Source organism: Cynocephalus volans, chromosome 11 (assembly GCF_027409185.1).
Source record: "Cynocephalus volans isolate mCynVol1 chromosome 11, mCynVol1.pri, whole genome shotgun sequence".
In the NCBI taxonomy this organism is placed as follows: domain Eukaryota; kingdom Metazoa; phylum Chordata; class Mammalia; order Dermoptera; family Cynocephalidae; genus Cynocephalus; species Cynocephalus volans.
The window spans coordinates 47684944-47697885 of NC_084470.1; the positions used below are offsets into that span (position 1 = coordinate 47684944).

Sequence of the window (12942 nt, forward strand, 5' to 3'; positions counted from 1 at the left end):
ACCAATAATGTCCACTGGATTCTAAGAGGACGCATACCACAGGACAAGCCCTAATGTGCAGGCACTTATCAAGCCTCTGCTTGCTTGACATTCATTAATGCTCATTAAGCAGAAAAATTCACATGGACAAGTTCAGAGTCGATGTGGGAGAGAACTACAAGTACACAGTAGTATGTAGTAGTAAACATTGAGGTCATGGTTAGTTGGGGCCATTCAACAAAACTGCCTACCAAAGTTCTGTAATGCAAGCTGAAGGATCTTAGTGTTATCATAAAATAAGCATACAATAAGTAATACTAATCGCTTCTCGGCCTTTTGGCTAAGATCAAGTGTAGTATCTGTTCTTATCAGTTTAATAAGTAATACTAATATTTTGTTTATTATTTGTAATTATTAAAGAATTGTCAAATGTTGTCCATTCAAATCTGGCTGAGCATCATATTAGTTAAATTTAATTTCCCCTAAAGCTGCAGGTTCATTAGTTATATCTTCTTCCAGGTCAAACTTTTACTGTCTCTTCTGTCTCTGCTCATCGTGTTTTTCCATCTTTCCAGTTTTTTCATTATCTACCTCCTGTCAAGCCAGTGTTACTAGTATGGCACCATACATGTGCACACACACATCAATCACCTGCAGATCTAGGTAACATTGCTGGCAAGCTCTCCCCCAGGGCTGTGCTCAGCTGTCCAGCCTTCTTTGATCCTATGGCACCCCCGTATTAATACAATCTTCCATGAATGCATAACAAAAGAAGAGTATGCAGGACAGCCAATTAAGTGCTTTATCCCAGAAGTGACATAAGTCCCTTCCATTTAAAATTCATTGATTATAACTTGTTGTATTACGTGTTTAAATTCAATGGAATGACAAAATGTAATCATCGATGTATCGGGGAAGTAGAAAAGAACCGTAACCCAATGAACATAATCCCATGAACAAATTTCTACTACTTCTACTGTGGGAGAATGTAGTCCTTATAAACAATAAGGTAGGCCTATTTCAATGATATAAATTTATGTGTGTTAAGTTGCAAGATGGAGAAAAGAGAGTGACCTGAGCCAGGCACCATTTCAGCCAAGAAATTCCACCAGTGTGGAGGGGATACTGAGTCAGATCAGCTCTCGCGCCCAAACAGACTAGAAAAGTTTTATAAGGTTGGAATTAGAGGAAGGGCATTGGATGGTTGTTTTTGCATAAGAATCTGTTTTGCACAAATTCCAGTTTTTCTCGGAAAACGTGGGGTTGGGGATGGAAAGTTGATTAACATGAGATAGGGAGGGGCTGGGGGAAAGAGGGTGGAAAGTTGCTTATCATGGCTGTGCTGATGTTAAGCTGGCCGTGAGACCTAATAATGTGAGCTATATTAAATTTAAAAATTTAACCATAGACATAGTTTGTAATAGGATCTAATAAATTTATTAATGTTTATATTTATAATGGCATATATATGGCCAATATTGAAATTATGCATACCAAATTTTAAGTGTGTACTTTTAGGTAAGGGAGTAGGGTAGGGTACAGGTGATGAGAAACAGTTTTACAATTCATTCTGAATATCCTATATTCTCTGAATTTCTTAAAATGAAAAGGGTTAAATATAAATTGTGAAAAAGTAAAGGAGCAATTTCATAACCTATAAATGACAACCCAAGTTTTCAGTCCCTCAGGGTTTTTTTCTTCTTTGTAATCCTTGGGTCAGGTCAGGGGAAAGATCAGTAAAACTGTCTTTAGGTTTTCTCCGACTTGGGGAATTGCCTACTACCTGCAATCCTTTCCATCTCAGTCAAATGAAGGTGACCAGGACATAAGAAGCATATGTGACTCTGTTTGGAGTAGTTTCTCACACATTATTTCAGGACTGAATGCTCAACTCCACTGGGGATTTAAGCAGCTTGTGACTGACATGCATAAGTCATAATCATCTTTCCAAAGCAGAATGGGGTTGGCAAACCAGAAGTTGTGACTTTACAGAGCTATTTCTTCTCCTTGTGTTACACGGGTTGTAAGACAGGACTGTCGCTCTTCTAGGCTTTCGGAGGACAGTGCAGAAAGATGACCTTCACTTCTTAAATCTCCCCAACTCAGGCCCTTGTCCAGCCCTTCTGCTGTCTCGCGCATCTGCTCTCCCTCCTTCCCTTGCCTCCCTCAGGACATTCCAACCCTCTCACATGTTCATGAAGTTTCATACCTTAGTCCTTTTATCTTACAAATTCTTGCTGACTCAGGCATCAGCCAAACATCAATGAGCCTGTTCTCTGCCCCTTCATTTTTGGCTCCACAGAGGATGGGCTTGGTGTCTGGTGCCCTTTGGTTGGTGATGGAGAGGACAGCATAGTGAAGGAAAAGGTGGACAAAGAGTTCACTTTCAAATTTCAGCTTATTTCTCCATCGTAACATTGGCAGTGGACCATTTCTCTTGAAGTAACTAAATACATATCACCACAACAAGCTTTAATATAATTTTCTTCCTAATGTCAAAGGGTTTAATCTTTCATTAACATGATTTTGACCCTTTTATTTTCATGATAATACCCTTACCTAATTATTCTTTTAAAAAGCATTCATTTCATTCCTGAGCCTGTCTTTATTACAAAAGGCCTACACACTGGCTGAGAAAGGCTCTGTAAGAACTATTCTGACAAAAGGCAGTATGCCCAGTAGATTCCCTTTGATTCTCAAATCACTTTTCCGGTACAGTTTATCCCATCACAGGACCAAGAAATATTCAGGGAGAGTGGCATCTATAAGTCTTTGTCAAAACAACTAAAGTGGTACAATTTGTGATTCTGGCAAGAAAGTCCTCCCCTAGGGTTTCTTACTTATATTAGCTCAATTTCTTTTCCCTTTACTAACAGGTGTTCACTGTGCACTTGCTGTATGCATCAGGTGCCTTATTAAGAGGTGTAAGGAATAAAAGCAATGTATAAGTTTGTTCTTAAGAAGTTAAAGCCCTTATTGGGAGCCACGACACATTTGCTTGAATGATAGGATGGCCTACAGATGCCAGCTGAGAGAAGCAGAGAGCACACGCGAAAGCACTTCACAGATGGGAGGGCTCTCAGAAGGGGCAAGGCTTGTCTTGGAAACCTCACTGAATTGTAGGAATCCAATTTGGCTTTTGAAGAAAGAGGGTAGCTTCCATTAAGTTGGAGGAGAGTGTTCCATTGCGTAGAATTGCTTTACTTATTTCCTACTGGGATTTACAATAAAATCACTCCAACATCAGAACTTAACAAGAAAAAAAAAAAAAAAACCAATGAGATCTAGCAGGGGAGGTGAATTAAGCATACTCATGGAATGCAGTATAAATTAATACGATCTTTTTTGTGGGTAACTTGCAATAAGTACCAAGAACCATTAAATCATTTATGTTTTTTATTTCATTCCATTTATGGGAATATGTATTACAGAAATAATATGAAATAAAAATTTCTGCACTTTGTTTATTCCAATATTATTTACATTAATGACAAATTAGAGACAGTTCATATTCTTGACCACTGGAAGTGTTTAAGTAAATTTTGGTATAAACACTTTTTAAAAAATTAATTAGTTAATTTTTTTAATTAATATTATTTTTTACATTCTATAGTGTTGCGGAGCAGTTGGGAGGGAGGGGGAGGGGAAAGGGGAAGGAAATGGGATGGAAGGAGGAAGGAGGAGGGGCAGGATTGAGGCTTGCGGCACCCCCCTCATTCCCACGGGGAGACCAGGGGCTTCCAGCGGTGGCTTGGTCATTGCCCAGCTGGGTGCAGATGTCAGGGGGTGTGGCAAGAGCCCTTGCCCCCCACAACCCCAGCATGGGAAACTGGAGCCTTTCTTACTGCAGCTCTACTGGGCTGGTTGCACATGTTGGGGGGATATGGCCAAGGCCCTCGGCCCCAGCCCCTCTGGCTCAGGAGAGCCTGAGGCCCTTACTGCAGTGGCTCAGTGGATGTCTCTGGGGTGGTTGGATGTGTTGGGGGTGTGTGGCCAAGGCTCAAGGCCCCAACCCTCGGGACTGGTTGCGGGTGTCAGGGGGCATGGCCAAAGCCTTCAGCCCTCCCCACTTTCTAACTTGGTAGCCCATGGGACTTCTGGTCCTTCTAGGTGTTATAGGTGTTCTTTGGTGAAATGAGACCTTTACTATTAATAACAGACTTTGTCTCTGGTTGTGGGTGCTTTGTTTTTTCTTTCAGTTCTGTGTTGGATTATTTGCTGTTCCCATCACTTAAACTCTATAATGGAGCTAATTTGTTGTCCTTTGCTTACATCTAAAATGGGGGAAACTCCTGTGGGGACCAGCACTTGAGCTCTGTGGTTGAGCTAAATTGCTGCTTTGCTGCTGATTCCTTAGAGAAGACTTTTTGTGCAGCTCATGTTTTAATGGTTGACCTTTTATGTACTTCCAGCTCTTGTGAGATCTGGTGCACCTGGGTAGTGTAGAAACTCTCTGGTCTGGGCCTGAGTCTTTACATCAAACTGCACCCCATGCAATTCTATATTTGTGACCAGTCTCCTCTGAGTGGTCCTTTACTGATTGGGGGGCAGATCAGCTGTCCTTGCTGTGCCCCAGTGTTCCCCCAATGGGCCCATCTCCCCCACCATCTGTGCTCCAAACACTTCCCATGGGATGGGCCATGTGCTGGTCCCTTGCAATGACTCACTGACATCTGAGCGGCTCCTTTTTTAGTGGTCTTGTTGACCTGGGGTCCACCAAGGCCCTCTTCTCCCCTGCTGCCTCCAAGCAACTTCTTCTGAAGGGCACAGCTGCAGCTTTTGCCAACTCCTGCTCCATGCACTCAGCAGCTCCAGCCTTGAAGTGGTCAGGATTTGAAATGGTTGGAGCAGTTTTTTCTTTTTCTCATCATGGCTTCTCCTGCCTTCATGCACTCTGTAGGTCTCTCCTCCTCTTCCCCTGAGCTCAAGCGGCCCCAGCTTTGCTGTTGTTGCTTTTTTATAGTTGTAAATTCCTTGATTTGTGGGAGAGAGTGATGCTGGGGACCGTCTATTCCACCATCTTGACCAGAAGTCTGGTATAAATCCTTGATGAAATAGAATGCTATGTTAATAAATAATACTTACAAATAAATATAGAAAATAAAAATGGAAAAAATGCTTATGTAGTATTTGACAAACAGTAAGGTATACATTTGTATATTCCTTATTGTCCCATCTGTTTAAGAATGGAAATATAAGCATTAAAGTAATATCTACAGGGGGAAAATGGACACAAAGAATATATATGAAGAAACAAACCAACGACAAACAAGGAGAAGATTTCAGCTGCATTACCTCAATAAAGCTGCAAGATGGAGACCCAATGTGGGTCCCCGAAAGGATGAAACTCTACTCTGCAGAATCTGGGCTGGGATAAAGAAAAAGACAAAAAGATTATGTCCTGACCACAAAAAAGTAGACTCGAATTTTGCATCACAACATGAGATCTCCTCTGGAATCTGAACCACATATATACACTTCCAAAATCTTAGCTTCAGTCCCTTTTCTCCATTGAAGTCATTATCAACAGGGAAAGCTTTCATCTGGTGTAAGGAACAAAAAAAAGTCCCTGAAGAGAAACTTTTCTGCCCTTTTGAGCATAGGTTAACTTTTATCCAATGAGCCATTTGATTTTAACATATTGGCCATCTTTTCCAGTCAGATAATAGGTCCTCAGGAAATGGCATTTGCTATCTTTTTGGCTCCTCGTCTCCCCTGCCTTTCTCTCTCTCATCTCCACACAGCTCGTTTTTGAATGGCTTCACCTACTGGCACATGCTGCTCCAGTTCCTGTGCTAAACACAAAAGTTGAAATACTTTATCATAGCTTCAGCCTGTCCACCTGTTGAGATCTGGGTATTGCATTTCATTGCTTGTGAGACCCAGTGTCTGATTTTCCAAGACTGAGATTCCTTCAGCTTTCAAATGTCAGCACTTTTTTCCCCTACAACTGTGTGGAGCTAGAGCACATGGAGTGACCTCCTGCCTTAATCTCACTTTCATCTTTTTAAACACATGTTTCCTTTCAAAGCTTTTTCATTCTATTTTTTGAATATATGCATCAGCCAAGAAGAATTTGTAGCACTTTAATTGCTATTTAAAGAAAGAACAATGTTGATAAATATTTTAAATTATACATGCAAGTGTAATTATTTTATTTTAGTCTGTCATGCTACCTGAGAAGGATTTTACTTCCTAATTACAATTCACAGCTTATTCCAGTTTCCATGCTTAGTTCAGGAGTGATGGCCCAACCTCACCCTTCTGCAGAAATCTTTCTAGTTGCCCTTACCAAGGAGTGGGGATCTATGTTATAGACTCCTAGGGCCTTCACACATATGTGCATATAAATGGATAGTAGACCATGATAGCAGCAGTAATAGATCTACTGGGAAAAAAAACTCTATAAAAACAAAGACTATTAGGATTTTTCCTGTAATATCACCCGACGGATGTATTATGTTTAAAAAAATCTTATTTAAAAACACACCTCCCCAAGTGTTAAAAACATAAAAGATATTGGTTATTCTCATTTAAACTTAAAGATTTTAAATTTTTCTGACTGCTGAGAAACTTCTCTGCAAATTGGGCAGAAGCACAAGGCTAGGATTTCTGAGGATAAGGATCGGCCTCTGGAGGGTGACTGACTATATAGCTTGGAAGCTTAACAAGACCATAAAAAAACCACCCTGGATAAAGGAAAATCAGTAGGTAGAGAAATGGGCCCAGCACAAAGAAGATGGCCATCCCTCAGCACCATTACTGGCTTTGTTCATTGTGTTCTTCCATGTGCATAATCTCATTTAAAACCTCCTTAGTCCTGTAAGTGAGGTGGTATTGCTGCCTCAGCAAGGAAAACGAGGCTCAGAGAATCAAGCCTCTTTACAAAACCACCTGAGCCACTTTCAAAGTGGTTTAGTTAGAACATAGAATTTTTTATTCCAAACCTGGGGTTTTTGCAATGTCCTGAATTTAAGGATTCCACGTCTTGGATAGGGGTTGCCGTAAGGACCAGCATCTGAGAACTTGCTATCCTGAGCTTCCCCAGGCCCCCTACAGGCAACCTGTAATATGTGCTCTGGTAGTCATGGGGCTAACAGGACACTGTCAGTGAGTTGTCAAGATTCTTAGAAAATATTTATAAAAAGTTGAGTGAATAGTGTAAGTTATTTTAAAGATGAACCAAAAATGGATACATTCGTGCTGCATATAATGTAATTAAAAGACCATTATTTCGTAAGACAAATCATAAGTTCAAGGACACTTTCTGTTTTTAGAAACCCATGTCAGGTTAGACCCTGAAATTTTCCCTCAGGACCAAATTCCCTGTCTGCTATTCGTGCTATTAATGTTGAAGAGTTTGAGAAACACTGATTGTTTAAAAAGTCTCTTTTTGTTATTACAGAATGCATTCAATTTCTTTTTACTGGCAATTCAGTTATTTCTCTGCAGGTAGGAGCTGAGGAAGAGGTGAGGATCTCAATGTTCCACTGTGTACAGAAGGATCCAAACACTGGATGATGATAGATTTTATGCTTCATGGCATGATTCACCCCTCATAACTCTATATGTTTATGTTTAACATTGATATTAGCATCATTACCTTCTGAAGTGATTGACCTGTTGTCGGTCAGAAAGTAACATCACAGGGACTGGCAATTAGCTTAGTTGGGTAGAGTGAACCCTTACAACTCCAAGGTCATGGGTTCAGATCCCTGTACTGGCCAGCCACAAAACAAAAAAAGGAAGGAAGGAAGGAAGGAAGGAAGGAAGGAAGGAAGGAAGGAAGGAAGGAAGGAAGGAAGGAAGGAAGGAAGGAAGGAAGGAAGGAAGGAAGGAAGGAAGGAAGGAAGGAAGGAAGGAAGGAAGGAAGGAAGGAAGGAAGGAAGGAAGGAAGGAAGGAAAGAAAGAAAGAAAGAAAGAAAGAAAGAAAGAAAGAAAGAAAGAAAGAAAGAAAGAAAGAAAGAAAGAAAGAAAGAAAGAAAGAAAAGAAGGTCACAGCACAATAACAGGTTAAAAGCAGTTTATTACTTGAATTGGGAGAATATTTGAAGGGTATGTCATGCATAAGAGAGACAGATCTTCAAAGACCAAAAAATAAAGATTGGCCTTAGTGTTCAGAGCTTAAAAAAATAAAAGAGGGAACTTTGTTTCATGTTATAGCTCTGAAATTCAGCATAACTCCCTAAGAGGGTTGGAATACATTCAGGAGAGGCAGAGAGTTTTTCAAATTGACGTCCAACATCCTAAAATGATGTTAATATGCATTTAAAGTCCACTCCTCAGGCTGGCATTTAAAACCCTTTGCCTCATTGTATCCATGTTTTATTATCAGTGTTATCTCTCATTACTCCCAGTCATTTTCATTCTGTGGTTGCTGCCTGGTCTCTCAGGATATTAATATTTATGTATTGTCAGTGCCCATCCCTCCTCCTGGCACAAATTAGCAACTTACTTAAGCTCATCAAAAATAGATTCATTTTTCCTCTAATGAGTATCATTGTCTTTGTGCTGGAAATTATAAATGGCAGTTTTAGTATAAGTGCTGAAATATTTCAGATATTCCTGACAAAATTCCTAGTGCACAAGAGAAACTAGTTCCTCAAGTGGCAATGGTCAAAACAAAAAAAGATATCTAAACTTGTTAAGTAGCAAAAGTGTGGGGTTTGTATGTTTTAACTGACATTTTTTATACATTTTAAACACCCACGTGCTTAAAAAAGTTTTATTTTTCTAAAAGACTAAAAGTGAAAAAGATACTAATGTAATTGCTGGACCTTTTTATACTTAAGTCCCACTGGTCAGAAGCAAAAATGTCCACCTCTGTTAGCTATTTGTTCATGTATTTATATCGCTATTTCTAAATAATATGTTTGCTTGTCAACTTACCCATTCAGATATTATCTATTGATTTATTACTATGGTGGATTAGGATTTAACCAGAAAACATGCTCCTCCCACCATTTCTCCTCTATATTCCAAATAGTTATTTTATACACACTTGCCAAATCAATATCAATTGCTAGTGTTTATGACTGTCAGTAACTGACCTCACTGAAGTACACTCCAAATAGTCAATTACGATTAGTGAAATATGATTATGTTTTCTATGTTGCAAAACAAATTTTTCTTTTCTATCTACTCATTACAAATTCTTCCAGAATATTTTCATTTTCTCCCTAACCAACATGTAAGACAAATTCATCAGTGCATTTTATTTTTCCTACAGAATTTGCTTTAGCATCCCACTTGCTGCCTGTCTAATCTAGACTGGTTATTGTCTAAGCTGCTGAGCATGTATTGTCCCATAACTGTCCTACATTATCTAGTATTCATCCTCTATTTACTGGATCCTTTTTTTCTTATTTCTTGGTTTACTCCTACATTTTAGAAGAGCATATCCTCCAAAGTTTCCTAAGAAGAAAGGTACTTAGAAGGTAAATTAGATCTTACTATCTGAAAGTAAATTGTATTTGCTTTAGACTTAAATTTGAGAGCAGTTTGGCTGGGTATAGAATTTTAGGATGGATAAAAGTTTTCTTCAGAGTATTGGATATGGTGTTCTCTAATACTGCTGCCTAGAAGTCTGAAGCCTGTTTATTTCTGATCTTTTTATATTTTACTTAATGTTTGCCCATGAAAGCTTTTTAAAATTTTGTACTGTCATATAAATGTGTCTTGGGGAGAGGATCTTTTCTGTTCATAGTAGTAAACAGACAAATCATGAGCCCTTTCAGTCCTGAAATATTTTGTTATTTTTTCACTTCTTCCCTATCTTTACCCTGTTCTGTCTTTCTAATATTTCGAGTATATTTTTTGATCTGCTGGATTGTTTCCTAATTGTCTTATAATGTATTTTCAAATTTACAACTTTGGCCTTCTGCTCATGTTTCTAGAATCACTTCAGTTTTATTTTGGAAATTTATGTTATTTTTATGCTCAAAATTCAGTAATCCAACAGCTCATTTTTCTTCTCTAATACTCTTAAAAATTATGGTACATTATTGTTTCATGGATGCTATATCCTCTCTTCTCTTTGAGGATATTATAGTTTTGTTCTTTTTTTTATTTTATTTTATTTTGTCGATATACATTGTGGTTGATTATTGTTGCCCCTTACCAAAACCTCCCTCCCTCGTCCCTCTCCTCCCTCACCCCCAACAATGTCCTTTCTGTTTTCTTGTCATATCAACTTCAAGTAATTGTAGTTGTTATATCTTCTTCCCCCACCCCCCGTTTTTTTTTTGTGTGTGTGTGTGTGTGTGTGTGTGTGTGCATTTATATATTAAATTTTAGCTCCCACCAATAAGTGAGAACATGTGGTATTTCTCTTTCTGTGCCTGACTCGTTTCACTTAATATAATTCTCTCAAGGTCCATCCATGTTGTGCAAATGGCAGTATTTCATTCGTTTTTATAGCTGAGTAGTATTCCATTGTGTAGATGTACCACATTTTCCGTATGCACTCATCCAATGATGGACATTTGGGCTGGTACCAACTCTATTGTAAAGAGTGCTGCAATGAACATTGGGGAACAGGTATACCTTCAACTTGATGTTTTCCATTCCTCTGGGTATATACCCAGCAGTGGGATAGCTGGGTCATATGGCAGATCTATCTGCAATTGTTTGAGGAACCTCCATACTGTTTTCCATAGAGGCTGCACCATTTTGCAGTCCCACCAACAATGTATGAGAGCTCCTTTTTCTCCTCAACCTCGCCAGCATTTACCGTTCAGACTCTTTGGGATTTTAGCCATCCTAACTGGGGTTAGATGGTATCTCAGTGTGGTTTTGATTTGCATTTCCCAGATGCTGAGTGATGTTGAGCATTTTTTCATATGTCTATTGGCCATTTGTATATCTTCCTTAGAGAAATGCCTACTTAGCTCTTTTGCCCATTTTTTAATTGGGTTGCTTGTTTTCTTCTTGTAAAGTTGTTTGAGTTCCTTATATATTCTGGATATTAATCCTTTGTCAGATGTATATTTTGCAAATATTTTCACCCACTCTGTTCGTTGTCATTTAACTCTGTTAATTGTTTCTTTTGCTGTGCAGAAGCTTTTTAGTTTGATATAATCCTATTTGTTTATTTTTCCTTTGGTTGCCCATGCTTTTGGGGTCGTATTCATGAAGTCTGTGTCCAGTCCTATTTCCTGAAGTGTTTCTCCTATGTTTTCTTTAAGAAGTTTTATTGTTTCAGGGTGTATAATTAAATCCTTAATCCATTTTGAGTTGATTTTAGTATACGGTGAGAGGTATGGATCTAGTTTCATTCTCCAGCATATGGATATCCAGTTATCTCAGCACCATTTGCTGAAGAGGCAGTCCCTTTCCCAGTGAATAGGCTTGGTGCCTTTGTCAAAGATCAGATGGAAGTAAGTGTGTGGGTTGATTTCTATTCTATTCCATTGATCAGTGTGTCTGTTTTTATGCCTGTACCATACTGTTTTGGTTATTATAGCTTTGTAGTATAGCTTAAAGTCAGGTAGTGTTATGCCTCCAGCTTTATTTTTTTTGCTCAGCATTGCTTTGGCTATGCATGGTCTTTTATTATTCCTTATAAATGTCTGGATAGTTCTTTCCATTTCTGTGAAAAATGTCTTTGGAATTTTGATGGGGATTGCATTGAATTTGTATATTTGGGTAGTATGGACATTTTCACTATGTTGATTCTTCCAATCCAAGAGCATGGGATATCTTTCCATCTTCTTGTATCCTCTCTAATTTCTCTCAGCAGTGGTTTGTAGTTCTTATTATAGAGATTTTTCACATAATTTCACATCCTAATTGGTTAACTCAATTCCTAAGTATTTTATTTTTTTGGTGGCTATTGTAAATGGGCAGGCTTTCTTGATTTCTCGTTCTGCATGTTCACTATTGGAGAAAAGAAATGCTACTGATTTTGTGTGTTGATTTTGTATCCTGCTACTGTACTGAAATCATTTATCAATTCCAAGAGTTTTTTTGTACAGGTTTTAGGCTGTTCGATATATAGGATCATGTCATCTGCAAACAGGGACAGTTTGACTTCATCTTTTCCAATCTGGATGCCCTTTATTTCCTTCTCTTCTCTGATTGCTCTGGCTAGTACTTCCAACACTATGTTGAATAGGAGTGGCGAGAGTGGGCATCCTTGTCTAGTTCCTGTTCTTAAAGGAAAAGCTTGCAGCTTTTCCCCATTCAGGATGATATTGGCAGTGGGTTTGGCATATATGGCTTTAATTATGTTGAGATACTTTCCCTCTATACCTAACTTATAGAGGGTCTTTGTCATGATTGAGTGCTGAATTTTATCAAATGCTTTTTCAACATCTATAGATATGATCATATGGTCCTTGTGTTTGAGTTTATTAATATGGTGTATCCCATTTATTGATTTGCGTATGTTGAACCAACCTTGCAACCCTGGGATGAATCCCACTTGATCGTGGTGAATAATTTTATGTATGTGTTGCTGTATTCTGTTTGCTAGTATTTTAGTGAGGATTTTTGCATCTATATTCATCAAGGATATCGGCCTGTAGTTTTCTTTTTTGGTTATATCTTTACCTGGTTTTGGTATCAGGATGATGTTTGCTTCATAGAATGAGTTTGGGAGATTTGCATCAGTCTCAATCTTTTGGAATAGTTTGTAAAGAATCCGTGTCAATTCCTCTTTGAATGTTTGGTAAAATTCTGCTGTGAATCCATCTGGTCCTGGGCTTTTCTTTGTTGGGAGCCTTCTGATAACAGCTTCAATCTCCTTTATTGTTATTGGTCTGTTCAAATTTTCTACATCTTCATGGTTCACCTTTGGGAGCTTGTGTGTGTCCAGAAATTTATCCATTTCCTCCAGATTTTCAAATTTGTTGGCGTATAGTTGTTTATAGTAGCCTCGAATGATTCCTTGTATTTCAGATTAATCAGTTGTAATATCGCCTTTTTCATTTCTAATTTTTGTTATTTGAATCTTCTGTCTTC

At 38.5% G+C, this 12942-nt stretch overlaps 1 pseudogene; it reads left to right on the forward strand.

The window, feature by feature from the left end:
- The first annotated feature begins 299 nt into the window (after positions 1 to 299).
- Positions 300 to 406, forward strand: LOC134391459 (U2 spliceosomal RNA; annotated as a pseudogene).
- Positions 407 to 12942: the final 12536 nt, after the last annotated feature.